At 28.8% G+C, this 19,561-nt stretch overlaps 1 pseudogene; it reads right to left on the bottom strand.

Annotated features, from left to right (window-relative positions):
* Positions 1–26: 26 nt before the first annotated feature.
* On the bottom strand, positions 27–10,359 carry LOC105109942 (putative quinone-oxidoreductase homolog, chloroplastic; annotated as a pseudogene).
* Positions 10,360–19,561: the final 9,202 nt, after the last annotated feature.

The following is a 19,561-nucleotide window of genomic DNA, read 5'->3' as shown; positions in this document are numbered from 1 at the left end:
ATTTACTCATGCAACATTGAACTCTCAGACAACAAGCTATACCTAGAATTTGCCCATAAATGGAAGTCTCACGTCATTAAATATATAAAATAACACCAAAACGAAAAAAGAAGCATCTGATATTGAAGAACAAACATAATCAATGGCTATCAAACTCAACCCAAACCCTATTATTTACAAGATCACACATCGTATAATGCCTCTTCAGCTGTGAATGGCATCGGATCCACATGGTATAGGCAAGAACAGAGTTACAGAAATTTTAGCAATTCAAGCACATTAATTTCATTCACTGCTCCACAATGATCTTCCCAGTAGCATGACCATCGATACTATTAACCCAAGCATCTTCAGCCCTGCTTAATGGGTGCTTTGGGTCGATCACTGTTGTAAGCTTCCCTTCCTTTACCAGATTAACAAGATAATTCAGGTTCTCACCCTTTGGAATCATAAACAGCGGCACCAGCTGCTTCTTGCAAAAAGCAATTTTCTTCGCAGCATAAGTCATGATGGCACAGGGGCCAGGAGTGATATCCATAACCTTCCCATTTTCACTCAGATTTGGCTCAAAAGTGCTCCAAGTAATGCCAGTTGCACAGTGGATCACAGCAATCATATTTCTTACCAGATGGGCTCTTCAGATCTGCTCCTTCTGGGGTTTTGTAATCTAGAACCTCATCAGCACCTAAGCTCTTCACAAATGCGATGTTACGAGCCCCACAAGTGGCAGTCACATGAGTGTTTCCAAGCTGAACTGCATAGTGAACTACACCACCTGAGGCAGCAGTGATCAGAAAAATTTTCCAGTTAACTTGCATCAAATGACCCCTGCAGATTGAGTGAGAGCCTGGTGAGCTGTGAGACCAGCAACAGGCAAGCCTGCACCTTCAGCTGCTGAAACTTCAGGTGGCCTTGCAACTGACAAGCTCTTCTTAGCCACTGCAAATTCAGCTAGTCCACCTCCACTCTGTTGTTTGTAGAACACACAACAATTAATCAAAGAAACAGAACGAAAGATAATTCAGAGACCAATGGTAAAATTCCTCCATACACATAAGATTGCCAAATGCTACTATTCATATGTTTGCAACCAGGTAGATAGCATGTGCCAAGTCCCAGGTCCATACTCCTATGTAACACTTAATGGTATACAATATCCATGAGCAAGGCATCTAAGCAAACTAACCTCTATAATGCGCCTCAAGTTGGCAATACTACAAACTAGTAAAAAAAATTCATAAGCATCAAAGGCTTTGAAATTTTTGCTCTCCAAAAAAAAGTAGCTACAATGATGACATTAAGGTATCGCTTTTATGTTTCATTGAAGCTGAGTAAATTTCCAAAATAGAGTTATCAGATTTTACTTTTCAGGAGAAACTAGGTCACCCATGGAGAAAAGAAACAACAAGTAGTCCTTGCTAAAAGTTGTATTTCACCAGTCACATTCATGGAAGATATTGAAGGCATGAAGGTTGGCTGTTCACACAATAGACAGATTTAGCTATAAATTACTCACACACTTGTTATTGACTCATGCCTTTGTCAATACCTGGAAAATTTTTTCTACTTGTGCTTTATCTAATATGATGAATGCAACAATTTAATTAACTCTCTCTTCTAACCACCCCCAATCCCCTTTCAATAGAATCAATATGCTGATGTTCTACACCAGTCATCCATGTCATGTAACCTCCAGGCCGTGTTGATGCAAGCTGGCTTATTTGATATGACATTATTTAAGGCGCAAATGAGGGTATGGTTGACCCCAATTGTGTACATAGCCATTAAACCAAAAAAGATAATCAAGAGGTCGCCTCACCAATGTAAATCATTTGAAAAATTACAAAGATGAGGAAATAAAAAACACCAAAATATTGAATGAGAACTTACGAGTCCATGGCTTAGAATAGCTACAACTTTGTCACCAGTTTTGAAATTTGTTACTCCTGGTCCAACCTCCACAACCTCTCCTGCCACATCAATGCCTGTTGCGACAAAGGTTTCTTCAGCCAAAAAGTAAATGCGGTGTGTGTATGTGTGTGTGAGAATGCGTGCTTGGCAAACACACAGTATTGCTAAAACTATGAAATTAATATATCAGCATGAGATTGAAAGAATGTTAACCACATGGATTACAAGCTATGTTTCAGAAGGGAGCTGGAAATGAAGTTTAGGAGTAATTTCTTCATTTGTAACTTGTTTTAAAAATTGTAGATCTTTGTTGACAAATGAGGAAATTCATTGAACAAAGAGAATGGTGCAAGTCCTAGAGCAGTGACTGCAACAATCATCTAATCTTAACAAGTAACACCTCTTTTAAGCCTTTACATTTGCTTAAACCAGATCAAGTAAAGAACCCACAAGCCATTGAAACTGGAAGAGTGACTATGGAAAGGAAACCTTCTACCAAACAACACCCAAACACAAATTCCCAAAAAATTGACATAACTGAACTGAAGGCAAACGTTTGAAATGGTAAGCATAGATTATTGCATTGCGTTGTCATATACCATAAAAAAAAATTACAAAGGCATGTCAGTTTCCAAGTTCCCGCGTTCTGAATGTTAAGGAAAGGAACAAGAAAGCCCATTTCCAAAGTTTCTTAGATGCAACACCACACCGTCACAAACTTAAATCAAAATCAAAATCATGCTTAAGCACCTAAAGAAAAAAATCATGCAATCAACTAACACTACAAAGAACAATTTCCTTGTGGATTAGGCTATACGGCGGAATTTATGTACAATTAAAAACCCCAACAAGCAGTAAGGTAGTGTCTGAATTAGATTGTACACAAAAAATCCACATAAGGAAAGAAGTGAATCACCGGGGATGTAAGGTAATCTCCGAGGGAAAAGGGGGCGCAAGATGCCTTTCTGTATCTTCCAATCAGCTGTGTTTAGACTAGTTGCTTCTAACTTGAGCAAAACCTCATCTCTCTTGGCACTAGGGACTGGAACCTCAACATTCTGCAACAAGCAAAACTATTTATATGATAGTAGTAACACACAGTAGGTGCATCAATGCCTTTTCATTTGGCAACCTTTACTAAAAATTAAAGCAAACCTCACATCACATCTAATCCATTATTATTATTATTATTATTATTATTATTATTTAATTTAGAAACAAAAACAAATGAGGGCAACAATCTATAATTCATCTCTATGTTTCAACAATTACCAACTAACTAAATGGTCATCAAAGAAAACGGACACATAATTACACTAACAAAAAGTGGAAATTTGGTTAAAAAACAATTAACCATTAAACCAGCGGCGCCTCCACCATAGCTGCTATACTGAACGGCATGCATCAACTTCCCTGCCATGTCCAATAGAAGCAACGCCGTTGTTATCAGAGAAACAGAAGGAAAAAAGCTGGGCACGGACAGAAGAGAAGGAGTGTAATGTAAAAGGAACTGGCAAGAGAGCAGGTGGGGCTTCGCGGTTAAATTGGTGGCGGGGAGAGTGTAATGTAAAAGGAACTGGCAAGAGAGCGGGTGGGGCTTCGCGGTTAAATTGGAGGTGAGGTGTAGTTGGTTTGTTTTTTAAAGTATTTTTTATTTTAAAAAATATGTTAATAATATTTTTTTATTTTTTAAAAATTATTTTTGAGATTATTATATTAAAATAATTTGAAAACATCAAAAATATATTAATTTAAAGTTAAAAAAAAATTTAAATTTTTTCAAAAACATTTTTAAAATGCAGTACCAAACGAGGGCGATTGTTATTACGGGAACTATATGCTTTTATGGCTGTGAAAAAAATAATTTTATAAAAAATATTTTTAATTAAAATTGATTTAGAAAAATATATGTTTAGTTAAAAATATAATTAAAATTAAAATTAAAATTATATAATGTGTTTGATAAAAAATTATGATTCAATTTCATATTATAGTATAATTAGCTAAAAAAACTTCATTTATAATATTAATGAACAATTATATAAAAGGTAACTTACAACTAATAAAATATTGTAAAGAGATGTAAATATATTTTAACAATATTTTACAATTATATCATTAAACTTGTAGCAATTTTATCATGTATATAATCCATTTATAAATGCTTGTGGTGTCTCTAGATTTGTTAATATGGAACCATATTAGTTAGAAAATCATCTAGCATAAAATTAGTATAATGATCGAACTCAATGAATATTAGATCTTGCATTGAAGTTTTTTTAATGTAATTATGAATTGTTATGAATGTGACAATAATTTAAACTTGTATCTTGTAATTAAAGGATGACATATTCTGTAGGATTTGTTATCTTTTTTTTCAAACTCCAAATATACATTTTATCACACAACGTAATGAAGAGTATATAAGGTTGAAAATTTCTTCATAAGTTTATAGTTGTTCCCGCCTCCTAAATTCTTGCAAATGATATCTTTGATCTCTATATAGACCTAAAAATCTATATTCGTTAGGATATCTCGAATCAACCAAATAGTATTTCTCTATAAATACATATAATTTTTTTTTAAACTGAAAAATGCAAAACAAAAAATAACATTAATTATCACACACATGTACACTCACACACTCATACACACATTACTACCTTCTGGTGGCTTAAGAAATTTTATACTTGAATTGTCAATTGCCTCGAGAAAAATTCATGTATCATATGCACTACCTTCCCAACCAGCTCGAATAAATATAAATTGTATGTCAAAGCTACATGCAGCCATAACATTCTGGATCAGCATACCTTTTCTTTCGATAAATGAAATTTGATTTTCTGAAGAAATACATGCATGCATATTTGTGCCATTTATAGCTTTTACACAATTCTAATATACAATAAACCAGCAACAAGCATCAATTTAAGCTGACTAAAACAATGAAAATTTCAAATTCATGTAATACGAAGCACCATCAATAAATTTGATTAATAACATTACCTTGAAATGTGGCATATAACTTTGATTGTTCACAATTTCACATGGTATGTTTATGAACTTGGGATTTGTAAGTTATATTAAATCTATAGTGAGAGAACAAACTGATTTAAGAACTTCATTAAAGTACCTATTAATAGTTTCTTCAAAATGTTGAAATCTCTCCTGAAATTCCCTGTTGGAAGCGTCCAAAGCTATTGTATAAAGAAATATTCCAACTTTTTCAAAAACACACATTCTTCTATTGTATAAAGAAATATTGTATAAAGAAATATTCCAACTTTTTCAAAAACACACATTCTTCTATTGTATAAAGAAATATTGTATAAAGAAATATTCCAACTTTTTCAAAAACACACATTCTTCTATTGTATAAAGAAATATTGTATAAAGAAATATTCCAACTTTTTCAAAAACACACATTCTTCTAGATGTTTTTAACCCATATTAGTTTTTAAGTTAAAAACAAAGACTCTGAAATGTTGTCGCATCCATCCTAAACATGTTTACATAACGTGTCCAATGTTCATGTATATATTTATTCAACCATTGTATTCTAGTGTTGTACAAATCCATACAGGGTTCCTTATATATATAAGTATTATAATATAAAGCTAGGGCACCTGTCGTGCACATGACTAATTTCTGACAATCAAATTCTCTTTTCTAAAACAACCCACCTTCTTCATCTAAATCGTTGTCGTCGTCATTATCAAAATTGTGATTTCCACTGGAATCTCCATCATTAACAGAAGAATTACCATAATTAACATAATCGACAACCTTATTCATTACATCATCATAAACCTCGTCAAAAAGTGTTGAAAACTAGTGTGAATCCATATCTATCATGACATACAAATTTTTTATGAATAATTAAAATTTTTAAGACTTGTTAAAAAAAAACATAAATGGATTATGCAGACCGAAATACTATATTGTTCCATTTCTCCGTATTTAATGTAGTTTTGCCCACTTTGTAATTTTTAGAAAGCTATATTTGTTTGCAATTTAGTCTTTTAATTCCTTTGTAAGTGAATTTGATTTTTTTTTTCAAAATGCCTATTATCTCTAATAAAAAATTTCAATTCCACATGTTATAAAACAAACTAAAAAATAGTATTTCAAGAGATCAAAATGGGAATTTAAGAAACAATTAACAATTAACATTACTTTGGTGTATCGAAGATGTGCCCCACCAAATCAATTTTCATTTCATTTGAGACTCCCACATTTATAATAAAATTTAAATACGATCTGATCAAACTTAAAAATTTAGAGATTGTTTTGATATTGACTTTGACAAACTTGAGTAATCTTATAAGAGTTTATCTTACAAGATTTCCATATCTTCTATGGATATTTTTCTGTACTGTTGGTAGATTTTCATGCGCACACACAATTGTTTTTCCTTTTCATTTCTTGCTTCCAATGTATTATTTCTCCTGTTAGATATAATGTCAAGTGTACCATACAGAATTGAAAAGTTTATTTGTAAAAATGATTAGTGAGTGGAGCATTAATATCCAAACACGATAAACTGTTAATATTGATGATCCTTTCTTATTTTTTAAAAAATAGATTAATAAATAATCAGATATTTGCAACTTTCCTTTAAGATTCTATGTAGTTGTAGTTATCAAATACTGTCAGTACATTTTCTGAGTCCTCGTTTAGAAAATTGAACAAGACAATTAATATAAAAGAAAAATAAAATTACAGGGGTCTTACAATATAAAGCTAATGATTTTCTACCTCTACACTCTCTCAATGAACAAACATACATTTAAAAACTTAAAAAACTAACATGTTTATGATGAATGTTATAACATTTAAAGCGATCGGCTGCAATCAATAATTAATTAAATGGAACTTATTTGTTACAGATGTATAAATACCAGCAATGAGCAACACCATTAATTAGAAACAACCACACTTGATTGCAGGTACTAACACGTTCAGTTTTAAATAAGGGAATTGATAATATACAAGTGAATACCTTCCCACACTTATTGTTATTTATATACAAATATATAGAAATGAAGTAATATTCCAAACAGTTACCTAAGTTTCAAAAGCTACCATTCAAGAGCAAGTAACCAAACATTTAAATGTGGCATGCACCAACTTAGATTTTCAATTTTAGCAACCTAAACCTACTATTCAAGAGCGAATAACCAAACATTCAAAGTTAAGAATCAAAACATTTAAAGGGTAATAACAATAAGCATTAGTCTCAGTTTCAATGTATTCACCAACCATTCAACATTAGTAACCTAATTAAAAATTTCAAATTTGACAACCTAAACCTAACATTCAAAGTTAAGTATCTATATATTTAAGACAGACAATTTAAAACTCATGAAATTCCAATTTAATAATAATATTCAGTCATACATAATGTCAAAACATACATGGTAATGGTGTTCCAAATACTTGGTTCTGAAAATACACCAAAATATGGGCAACTCCTTTTCTAGCAACAATTGCAGCATAGAAAGTCTGAAAAGATAGTGGAAAATATTTATAAAAAAACTAACATTACTGGATTATATAATTCAACATGAATAAAAAGACATGAATATGTTAAAAAGTTAGAAAATGACCTTGTCCATCTAAGTTTTTCTTTGTTGGTCAAACATTATTTTCAGCCATGATATTTTTCTATCAATACAACTCATTGCAGCCCATATCTTCCTATTGCTCATCGCACAAAATAATTGAGTTGCAAAGGTATACCAACTCAATTAATATAATGCAGTTCTTCTATTACATCTTCAATACTACAACCTTTTTTCTTTTATATCTAGAAGGAGTTGTGTTCTCTTGAGCATGGAGATAGTCACAACATGTTGATCCAGACGTGTAACTAGTTGTGCTCCCATTCCAATTCTCCTTTTCTTTTTTTAGCATTAAGGTGTAGCATGATGTGCACTCTTTTTTTTTTTTTGCATTGCTAGGGTTGCTGCTACTATTTATGACATTACTTCCACTAGCCATATTTCTAACATTATATATGAAATCAAGGATTGCATCCTCTTCAAAGTGGCCACTTTCTTTTTTCATAGTAGTTTCCTCATTGGTTATATTTCTCATTCCAGCAACCCTATTATCTTCATCTGATAAGAGTACTTGTAAGGGAGTCCAAGTATATTCTATCATGGTCATTATGTTAGTAAACATGATGTAATACTTGGCACACAATGAGGGCTCTATGCCAACATGCCTAAACTTATTTGCTCCTCTCATTTTCTGTGTAATGAAAGCAACAATGATAGTAGATTAAAACATAGTACAACCTAACAAACAATTTTCTGAGGCTATTGACAATGAAAACTAACCTGAATTTTTGCTTGCCACCATTCATCAGTTGTTGAGATGATCCCAAGTTCAATAGACCAACCAACTCCAGTTTCAATTATTAATTTTTTCCATACCCTCTAGTCTTTTTTAATCCAATCCTATTTGTTTTTAAGCTAAGCTTTGTTAATGAAAGTCTTGCCTGATCTTTGAATAACTATACGATAAATTTCCAGCCAGCTTTGTCGAAAAGTGTGTTTGATTTCATGCCTCTCTCAATAGCTTTAATGCAAATGTTACAAAATGTGTGCAACATTGCCTTAGTCCAAAACGTTTTATCATATGTGTCAAACCCATCAATTATTTAATGGTTGAAAATACATTGAAAAATTAAAAAAAATAATTAACCATATAAACAAGAGATTGAATGCTGATAAAGCCTAAAATAAGATAGTAACAGAACATGAAATTACATATGCAGTAAAAGGTCAACCAAAGAATCACAAAAGATTGAGTAATGATAAGGGATGAAAAAAATAAATTAACAATTATCTATAGCAGCTTGGTTAATAATGCAAGAAAAAATTAAACAAACAATTCACTATAGCTGACAAAAGATTTAATGCTAATAAGGGATGAAAAAAGAAACTAAGGAACTAGTTTAATAAAAGATTGAATGATGTCAAGTGTGAACTAAGGAACTTGTTAAGCTAGTGTATTCCATTACAAAACTAACATTTAATTACATAATTAATCTAGTCCATATTGATTGCTAAATTGTTTCTTGACAGGGGAAAGAACATAAAAAACTACCCACGGTGGCATAAACCTTTAACTGTGTTTTATCAATTATCAAGGGATGTTCTAATTAGCAACTGAAATTATTAGTTTAGTTTACATTTATTTACTTGTTAACAATCAATAACATACAACAACTACTACCAGTTTAACATAGCAACAAACACATAAATAATTGAAGATACATAGAGGGAATAAACAAAATGAAAAATTACGTTGACAAGAGTAAAAAACAAGTGATTTAAAAAAGAGAATAAACAAATCTAGGTTTCACTGTAATCAATAAAAATTAACTTAAAATTACTATACAAGACCAGTGAAGTAAGCAAACTAACCTATTAGAAATTGCAACTGAGGTGTTTGAATAAAGCATGATGTTGATATTTGTTTTGGGGTTGTTGATTGTAGTAACATGAGTTGCTCTTCTTCTTCATTTTCTATTAATAAGGAGAAATGGATGAAAAATCATCATATATCACCATCAGGAGTAAATAACAAGTGATTTATAAAAGGAGATAAACAAATCTTCATTGTAATACACAACAATTAACTTAAAAATACTATATGACATGACCAATGAACTAACCCATTAAAAATTTCAGCTTTGGTACTTAAATCAAGCTCAATCTAGATATATGTTTTGGGGTTATTGATTGCAATAACACGAGTTGCTCTTTTTCTTCGTTTTCTATTAATAAGGAGAATTGAATGAAAAACTATCATATATCACCATCAGGAGTAAATAACAAGTGATTTATAAAAGGAAATAAACAGATCTTCATTGTAATACACAATAATTAACTTAAAAATACTATATGACATGACTAGTAAACTAACCCATTAAAAATTTCAGCTCTGGTGCTTGAATCAAGCTCAATCTATATATATGTTTTAGGGTTGTTGATTGCAATAGAAAAGAGTTATTGTTGTTGTTCATTTCCTGTTGTTAAGGAGAAATGAATGATAACTGAATATGCAGAAAAAGAAGCAGCCATCACTTATTGTTGTGGGTTGTGCAACAGTAATGGTTTACTGTGGAGTTGTTATGCGCAGTTAGGGTTGATAGGAAGATAAATGAATGCAAATGAAGAACAAGGATGGAAAGAGAAAAGAGAATAGGATGCTTTGGTAAATTCCTATCTCTAGAAAGTTTAGCCACATGTTGAACTTGCAAAAAGCATTATTTTAATGCTTTTTGGTAATTGAGGTCCTGCCGCATATAAATGATGGGACCCATGTTTTTTTATTTTATTTTTTTAGCAATTGGTAATCAAATGGCTATACCAGTACATTTTCTAGAAACATAAACGCTGTCATGTGGACAAACGTGCTCTTAGTAGAGAGATACGACAGATTTCTATTATGTCACAAACAACATAACAAATATACTTGAAGAAAGTTAAAAGAAAGATGACCAACATAAAAATTACGTCAAAAATAGATGGTGTGTTTAAAAATGGCATGGAAAATACAATTTAGTTCTTCAATTTTAAAATTCTTAGTTGTTCAGCCCCTTATGTTTTTTAGATTCAATTTTGACACAACTTTATTTTTTTATTATTTTCAAGTTCTTAATTTGTGAAAGAGAGAGAAAGTTTTACCAGATTCCAGTATAGAAAAATAAAATCAATGTTTTCACATATTTCAGCCATCAAATTTATTTATCTTGGTGTCCATGGGTTTTGTTTTAGAGAGTAACTTGATCGTGGTTGTTTAAAATCTTAATATTACCTAAAGAACAGATTGAAGTCGAGGAAGAAAAATCTAACCCAATTTAATTTTGTATTTTAAGATTGTTTTTAGGGTTTCTTAAATGATGACTTGAAAAACTTTATTATAAGCTAAGGGTAAAAAGAGGTAACAATATTAATAAAATAATAAAAAATAAACAATAGAAAGATAAGCTTAAACTAAACTTGAGATAATGATAAGTAAAGTTAATATACTTCCAAGTTATAAATCTTTAAAGATGTAGATGATGTCAAGAAAGAAGAAAGAGCTTTCAATATTTGTAACTTGTGTTTTCCCTTAACTTTAAGAGGTACTATTAAAAATTACAACTAGAATAAGTTGAGGTTAGTGTATACCTTCAACCTTTTAAACAATTTTTTTAAGCTAAGTTTTTTGCAAAACATTTATTATCTAACTTGTTTTAGGTTGGTAAAAGCTCTTACCAATTTTGATTTTCAATTTGTTCAAGTTGAATGCTTCATAAATTGTTCCAATGATAGAATTTTCAATTTTTTTTCATAATAAGTTGGATCTCCTCTCGATTTGATTAATTAATTCTATATTGAGGTTAATTACCTCTCAATTTGATCCATTTAATTTTATGTCTAGATTAGTCACCTCTTAATTTTATTCTTTTTTAATTTTAAATAGTGCTTATTATTATATAAAATGACATGTTGAAAATCACTTTGAGTTTGATACACTATATAATAACTATATTTTTAAAATCAATTTGAGTTCATCATCTATAAAATGACATAATAAAAAACAACTTTGACTATGTTACTCTATAAAATGAGATGATAAAAGTTCATTCAAGCTCCTTACTCTATAAAATAACATGTTAAAACCACTTCAAGTTTGTTACTTTATAAAATGACATGATAAAAATCACTCTCAGTTTATTATTTAATATCATGACATGATGAAAATCACTTCGAGTTTGTTACTCTATAAAATAACATATTAAAGATTACTTAAAGTCCATCACTTTATAAAATAACATAATAAAAATTACTTGAATTTCATTATAAAATGACATGATAAAGATTACTTTGACTTTGTCACTTTATAAAATGACATATTAAAAATCCCTTCAAGTTGGTCACTTTATAAACTAGTCATATTTTAATTTGTTTCTAATTATCTATCTTGTTTTCTCATGATTATATAAAAAAAGAGGTATAAGTAGATATCAAGTTCAATTTGCCCTGCAATTATAAGGCTCGACCCTGTTATAATGACATCTTGAGTCGAATCCTATAGTCATGCGACTTAATCCTCTAATTAAGTATATCAAACCAAATCCTGTTATCAAGATGGTTTTTCTTACTTTTTCACAATGATAAATCACCTCTCAACTTGATCCTTTTAAATTTAAGGTAGCCACTTTATATAACCATTTATATTTTAATTCTATAATTATTGCATAATTATTGCACATAAAACTTTAAAATACAAAAATATTTTTCTTTTCTTGCATTATTTTTCTTTTGCAAACTTACTTGACAAGTTAAAGAAAAATAAGTTCTCCAATGTCTTCATGCCTGAGAAATATAAAGAAGAGTCAATTGTTATAACCTATTTTTTATCCTTATTTTTCCAACATATTTTTAAGTAAAAAATATACAAAACTTCCATGCAAATACCTTTTCAATGCAATTTGATTAATTTTTCAAAATTACAGTCATTTCATATTTTTTTAACACATTAGTTTATTTTTTAAATCAATATTTTTTTAAAAAAAAAGTGAGTGGAAAATGAATGAGAAAAACAAATAACTATATCAAAATAAAATAAGTGAAAAAAAAAATCAAGTAAGTCATAGAAAAATTTTAAAAAAGAAGAAGAAGAATAAAAGGCAATCATTCGCAAGCAAAAAAAGGACGGAAAAGAAAAATATAGAATAAAATTGAAAAAAATAAAATTAAGGAATAATGAATATATATAATATTCAGATTTTGTTTGGTATTTATCGGGGTTTTATTTTCTCATTATCAATTCACATGGTTAAAGCTATTCTATCTAATTACTTTTATAGGTAATTATTATAATATTCTAGGTAGTTATTATATATATATAATCAGATATGTTTAGCATTTACGAGAACCTTTTAAATCACTCTTAACGACTTACTTGAAGCTTTTTACATATATATGTTAAGATGTTATATGGTTATATTGCCAAATTCTTTCTTCAATTCAATTAGATATTAATGTAAATGATCATAACTATGTGGTTCTATTCTTAATAAATTAACTCCAAAATAACATATTCAGATTATAAGAAAACCAATAGAAGCAATAATTGTAGATTTTAAACCTTCCAAATTTTTATTTGTTCGAGGATGGAAATAAGTCATGAAGATGGTCTAAATAACAAATGCCCAAGTTTTTTTTAGGTCTCAATTTCAATATGATTCTCATGCTTTATTAGCCCATATTCTTCCTGAAAGAATACATATAGTAAAAAAAAAAATCCTATACTAAAAATACAAAAACCTCAATGATCTAATTGTTAAACCAATTGAAACATGTAATAATTCCTAGAAGAAGGAAAAAAACTATTTAGATTTTTTTGTTTCATCATGTATTGGATATCTTCAATTAGAAATTAATAATTAAATAAATTATTGTTTTTACCAACAATTCTTATGACCTTTTAAAATATAATTACTAAAAGTGTTGCTAATAATAATGAGCCACGTAAAAGAGTTGCATACCCTAATACCATCATATTTACATGCATTATTAAGCACTAGGATTTGAGAGCAACTACTAAGATTTTAGATTAATGCATGTCAATTAAAAAACCTTTATGTTATTGTCTTTAATAATCTTTATGTTTTTAAAAATGAACAGTAATGAAAATCCATGAAAGAAATATTAATGATTTGTATAAATAATTTATTGGTAAATATCTCAAATAAATACAATGAGTAATTAGAAATTCTATTAGGCAAAACAAAGTAGTTAACATACCTTTTTTTATTAAGAATCATAGAGTCCCGTGAACTAATAAGGTTAAAATGAATTATAATTACAATTGAAATTGAAAAAAATGAGATATATGAGTTAATATATGTTATAATGACAAAAATATCATAAAAAAGGGGGGAATACTTTAATTATCTATAATTCTACATGCGAAATTGAATTATTATAGGATTTATTCTATATTTTTAATAATTAGATAATTTTAAAAATGTTATGCTGCAACTTGGACTTGAATTAAGATGCTTTAGCATTGCTTTCTAAAAGCAACATGTATATCTATTTCATCATGGCAACTTGCTTAAAATTATAATAACTCTTTTTTATTCAATTGCTGAGCTTGAAGGAGTTAATTCAATGTAATATTTTTTTAGAAACATTTAAATTAATGAAAAAAATTCATCTTTTTTAGTTTCAACATTCCATTTAAGATATTTCTAAAACTATTTTATTGTATTAATCAGTAGGGTTTTATTAGGTAGAAAATTTGTGTTAAGGTTTAGCAACTCCATTAAGGATTGATTTATAAACATATAATATAATAAAAAAGTTTCGAGTTCTATTTCAAACTCTTATCTAATTTAAAGTATATATCTTGATATATTATCAAGCCCAAACATATGACCTAAACGAGATCAGTTAAAATTTACATATTTTTATATATCTAGTACTTTTTTTAACTGGATTGAAGGCAGCAACGGTTTTAATTTTTATAGTGATTAAATATAAAAATTGTCAAGAGATTGATAAAATAAGTTGAACTTAATTCATTTTTATATTGATGATTCTTTAAAAATTAGAAAGAGAGAAAAGTCAATGAATCATAAAGAGGAAAAAAAATATTTTTAATTAAAAATAATAAGATTTTTTTTTGTATGGAACATACATATCGATATTTATGGATTATATCTTTTATTACACTTCTGGTCGTCATGTTAATAGGAATGAGATTGCTAGTTTTTTTCAATGTCAACAAAAAAGCTTTAATAAATATGGGTTTTTCATAATGTTTTATTGTTAAGTATAATTATAGTTTTTTTATCGATTTGTTTATTCAACAAATAAATAGTAGTTCCATATATCAATATGTATGGTCTTGGACCATCATCAATGATTTTTTCTTTAAGTTCGAACACTTGATTAACCCTCTCACTTTTATTTTGTTAATGTTAGTTACTACAGTTAGAATTTTGGTTCTTATTTATAATAACAGTTATATGTCTCATGATCAAGGTCATTTGAAAATTTTTTTATTTATATGAATTTTCTCAATACTTCAATGTAAGGATTAGTTACTAGTTTGAATTTAACCCAAATTTATATATTTTTGGAATAGGTTGGAGCGTGATTTTACCTATTAATAGGTTTTTGGTTCACACAACATATTATGTTCAATGCTTGTCAAATATTTGTAATTAATTGTCTAGATGATTTTGGTTTATTATTAGGAATTTTAGGTATTTATTAGATAACAAGTAATTTTTAATTTTAGGATTTGTTTGAAATATTCAATAACTTGATTTATAAAAATGATAATGATTTTCATTTTTTATTTGTTACCTTGTGTGCTTTTCTATTATTTTTTTGTGTGATTGTTAAATCAACACAATTCCCCCTTCATGTGTGGTTACTAGATGTAATGGAAGGACCTACTTGTATTTTTGCTTTAATACATGTTGCTACCATGGTAAAGCAGGAATTTTTCTTGTAGCTTGACTTTTTCCTTTTTTCATATTTATACCTTATATAATAAAACTAATAGTCTTGATAGGTATAACAAGAGGACTATTAAAAGGTATTTTATCTTTTGCTAAAAAAAGAAATTAAGAGAGGTATAGCCTATTGTACAATGTTTCAATTAGGCTATACGATATTAGCTTTAAGGATAGGCACCTATCGAGTAGCTTTCTTTCATTTGATTACTTATGCTTATTTGAAAGCATTGTTATTTTTATGATCTGGATCCATTATTCATTCAATGAGAGTTATTGTTGGTTATTCTTCATATAAAAATCAAAATATGATTCTTATAAATGCTTCACAAAAACATGTTCCAATTACAAAAGTTATTTATTTATTAGGAATCCTTTTTCTTTATGGTGTTCCACCTCTTGCCTGCTTTTAGTTCAAAGATGAAATCCTTAATGATAGATGATTGTATTCACTTATTTTTATAATAATAGCTTTTTCCATAACAAGATTAACTGTATTTTATATGTTTCAGAATTATTTATTTACTTTTGAAGGACATTTAAATATTTATTTTCAAAATTATAGTGGTAAAAAACATAATGCATTCTATTCAACATCTTTATGGGGTAAACAAGGATTAAAAATGTTTAAAAAATGTGTTTATTACCTTTATTAACAATAAATAATAAAAATAATAATGAAAGAGCTTCTTTTTTTTGGAAAAAAATATATCAAAATTATGGTACTGTAAAAAAGATAATGTGTCCTTTTATTACTATTAATCATTTTGGTATAGAAAGAATTTTTTCCTACCCCCATGAATTAGATAGTATAATATTATTTTTTATGCTTATTTTGGTACTATTTACCTTATTTATTAGAGCTATAGAAATGTTTTTTAATCAATTCAATCAAGAAGAAATGAATTGGATATATTATCCAAACTTCTAATTTTGTCTTGAAGTCTTTCACATCAAAATCAAAATAAGTTTATAGATTGATATGAATTTGTAACAAATTCAACTTTTTCAATCAGTATAGCTTCTTTTAAGATATTTATAGTCTTCTTTAAATAAGCCAATTTATTCATCCTTACAAAATTTGAAATTCTTTAATTTGATTGCTAAAAAATGTCCCACAAGAATTCTTTAGGAAAAAATAATAAATGTGATATATGATTGATCCTATAATCATGGTTACATAGATATTTTTTTATACAATATCTTTAATAGAAGGCATAAAGAGGTTGATATAATTAGCTTATTTTTTTGATAAACGAGTAATTGATGGAATTACCAATGGAGTTGGCTTTACGAGTTTCTTTATAGGAGAAAGTATAAAATATATAGTAAGTGGTCGCATCTCTTTTTATCTCTTACACACATAGAGAGAGAAAAAAGGGGGGCTAAAGTGAAGTAGCAAAAGAGGATAAATAAAGGGGCTAAAGTGATTTATAAACCTTTCGACCTATCATTCGATCTAGGCATCCCTATATATATTTCAAAATTTTATATGAAAAAAGGTAAGCACACATTAAAAAAAAAAAAGGAAATTAAAGAGAAAGAGGACATACATTTCAAAAAAGAAGGCATGAATCCTGAAAAAAATAAAAGGGAAGGAAAACGAAGAGAAGAGATTAAAGAGAAAGAAATAAGAAAAAGAAAAAGAATATCAATAGGAATGTAAAGGGAAAAAAACAACCCTGCCCTTTCTCTTTATCTTAATAGCTAACCTCTTTTTTTCCCACACCAATTACTAAGTATCTGGCTAGCCATCAACACACAACCATACACAAGCACCCAAAACTTCCATCAACGATCATCATATCCTCCAACTAAAACAATGCATAAAACCCAAAACACTATCACTTCAAACATGTTTATTATTTTCTCTATTATTTTCTCCTTAACCAACTGCCACAATCACCAAACATAAACTATTCAACCTTTCCATTTCCATTGCCTAAACCATTGTATTGTCAAAATAAAAAATAAAACATAGCCCAAAACATCTCTAAATCATTATCCACTCTATAATCAGACTGGCTTAGCCCTCAAACCCTCCTCGAACTAACCTCCACCTAAACCACACCACCAAACAAACCTGAACCATACCACTAATGCTATAAAAATCTAGAAAAATAAAAATATACACTAACATGTCTTAAATTACAGTTTTAATAGCGGCCCAAAACCTTTTTTGTTAGCTTAAGGTGAGAACTACCGATTGTAGTAATAGTAGGAAGGAGCTTGAAAGTCCTATTTATGCATGTTTTTTTAAGTCTAGCATTGGACGTGAAGTGCACATGTCGCCATCTCAAGCATATGTTGATGTAGTGATGCTTGATTCTCTCGCGTCATTATTATCAAAACATATTCTAGTAACTTCCAAAGTTAATCTTAGGCCTTGATTTAATTTATGATGTCTTTAAGTGCTTTGAACTATATTGTTCGTATATTGATTGAAGTGTTAGGGTTAAAGTCATTACATGACACCTCTAAAGGTATGATGTTATTGGAAACAAAAAAATTAACGAGATATAAAGTTGATGATTAGTTCCCCTATGAAGGGTTCAGATAATAGGAATTTACAAATTGATGTGATGGTTTATTTGAGACATATAAACTTGTTCTCATGTTTTTTTATATAAAAACAATGCTTTTATGTGTGTGTTTTTTAAAATAATTCATGTATAGGTAGTTTAATAAAATAAATCTCGGAAGGTAGTGATTTGTGATGATAATAAGATGCATCTATTTGTGATTTATTTTTTTATTTTTTTATGTTTGCATTATCAATTATTAAGGCCAATATATTTCCTAAGACGAGATTTATTTTTCTTTTATTGTGCATTATTTATCTTTTTATCCAAGAATCAATTAGATAGTATAACTCATGATTGAGTCCTATAACTTAAATGTTGCATGAAGGATAATAAGATTAATTAATGTATGTCATTGTTTTAACTTTTTTATTATTATAATTTCTATTATTAAATGTGTGAATCTAGACTTAAAGGTTTAAGGGTACCTCGTTAATACCTTTTCGTGATATTTTTCCAACCATCCAGTCTATTGCATCTTTATTAGCAGCTTCACCTGTATGGTGACAACATATGTTTTCTTAAAAATAATTAAAAATATATAAATATTATTTGGATGTTTACAATATTATCCATTTTACATTTGAAATATAAATATGTGTTCATGATCTTGTTTTTATTATTTTTTTAGGATTTTGTTTACACCTTCCTTTGAATGAATTTGGGTTAGGTTGACATATCTCACATAAGTAATCACATAAGTAATCGAGAGTAAATAATGGCTTTTAAGCTCATTTTAATCGTGATAAAATGAAATGGGCTTAAGTTCAATTAATCATTCACCATTTTTTTAAGTTCAAAGTCTATTTTTCATAAAAGTGAAGATTAATTATTCTTTATTCCAAAGTCTCAAATTATTTTTTGTTTTTAATTAATTTAATTTTTTACCCACAATAATCAACACATATTATTTTAAGCAATCATAGAATATAGCAAAACTAACACTTTTTATCTTAAAAAATAAATACAAAACAATTTATCTTAGATATGATACTTTAGGGTGATTTTAATTTCTTTTCTTCTATATAACTCATCCCTTACCTAAAATCTCTACAAGTCCAATTTGAATTTTTATAGTTATTTTTAAAGCTAAGTTTTTTTTTCTAGATAAGTGTGATTTTATACAAAAAAGAAAAATTGTACAAATATATGAGGGGCATATCTCAAGAAATACAAAGACTTGTTACCTAAAGTCAATAGACCTCAGGCAACAGGTACAAAATAAACCAAAGAAAAGATAAAAAGGTCTAAGGCCTAAATTGCCTAAACAACAGTTAGGTATCCAATCAACTGGTTCTAGAAACCCTAAAATCACCTAGTTATTAAACCTTGACTGGCTTTGCGAGGCGGCTGGGGCATAGTGGCTGGGGGGAACCGGGGAAAGAAAAAGACCAGCCAGTGCAAAAACTCAACCAAACCCAAGCGACTCGGCCGGTCGACTAGTGACCCAGGTGAACTTAGATGAGACCTGTTTTTGTTTTTTCAAATGTAGCTTTTCTCTTAGACCCCTTTTTTTCATATTTTTCTAGTT

The sequence above is a fragment of the Populus euphratica genome, unplaced genomic scaffold (assembly GCF_000495115.2).
Source record: "Populus euphratica unplaced genomic scaffold, PopEup_1.0 scaffold233.1, whole genome shotgun sequence".
Taxonomy (NCBI): Eukaryota; Viridiplantae; Streptophyta; class Magnoliopsida; order Malpighiales; family Salicaceae; genus Populus; species Populus euphratica.
This window is presented reverse-complemented; position numbering and strand designations above follow the sequence as displayed.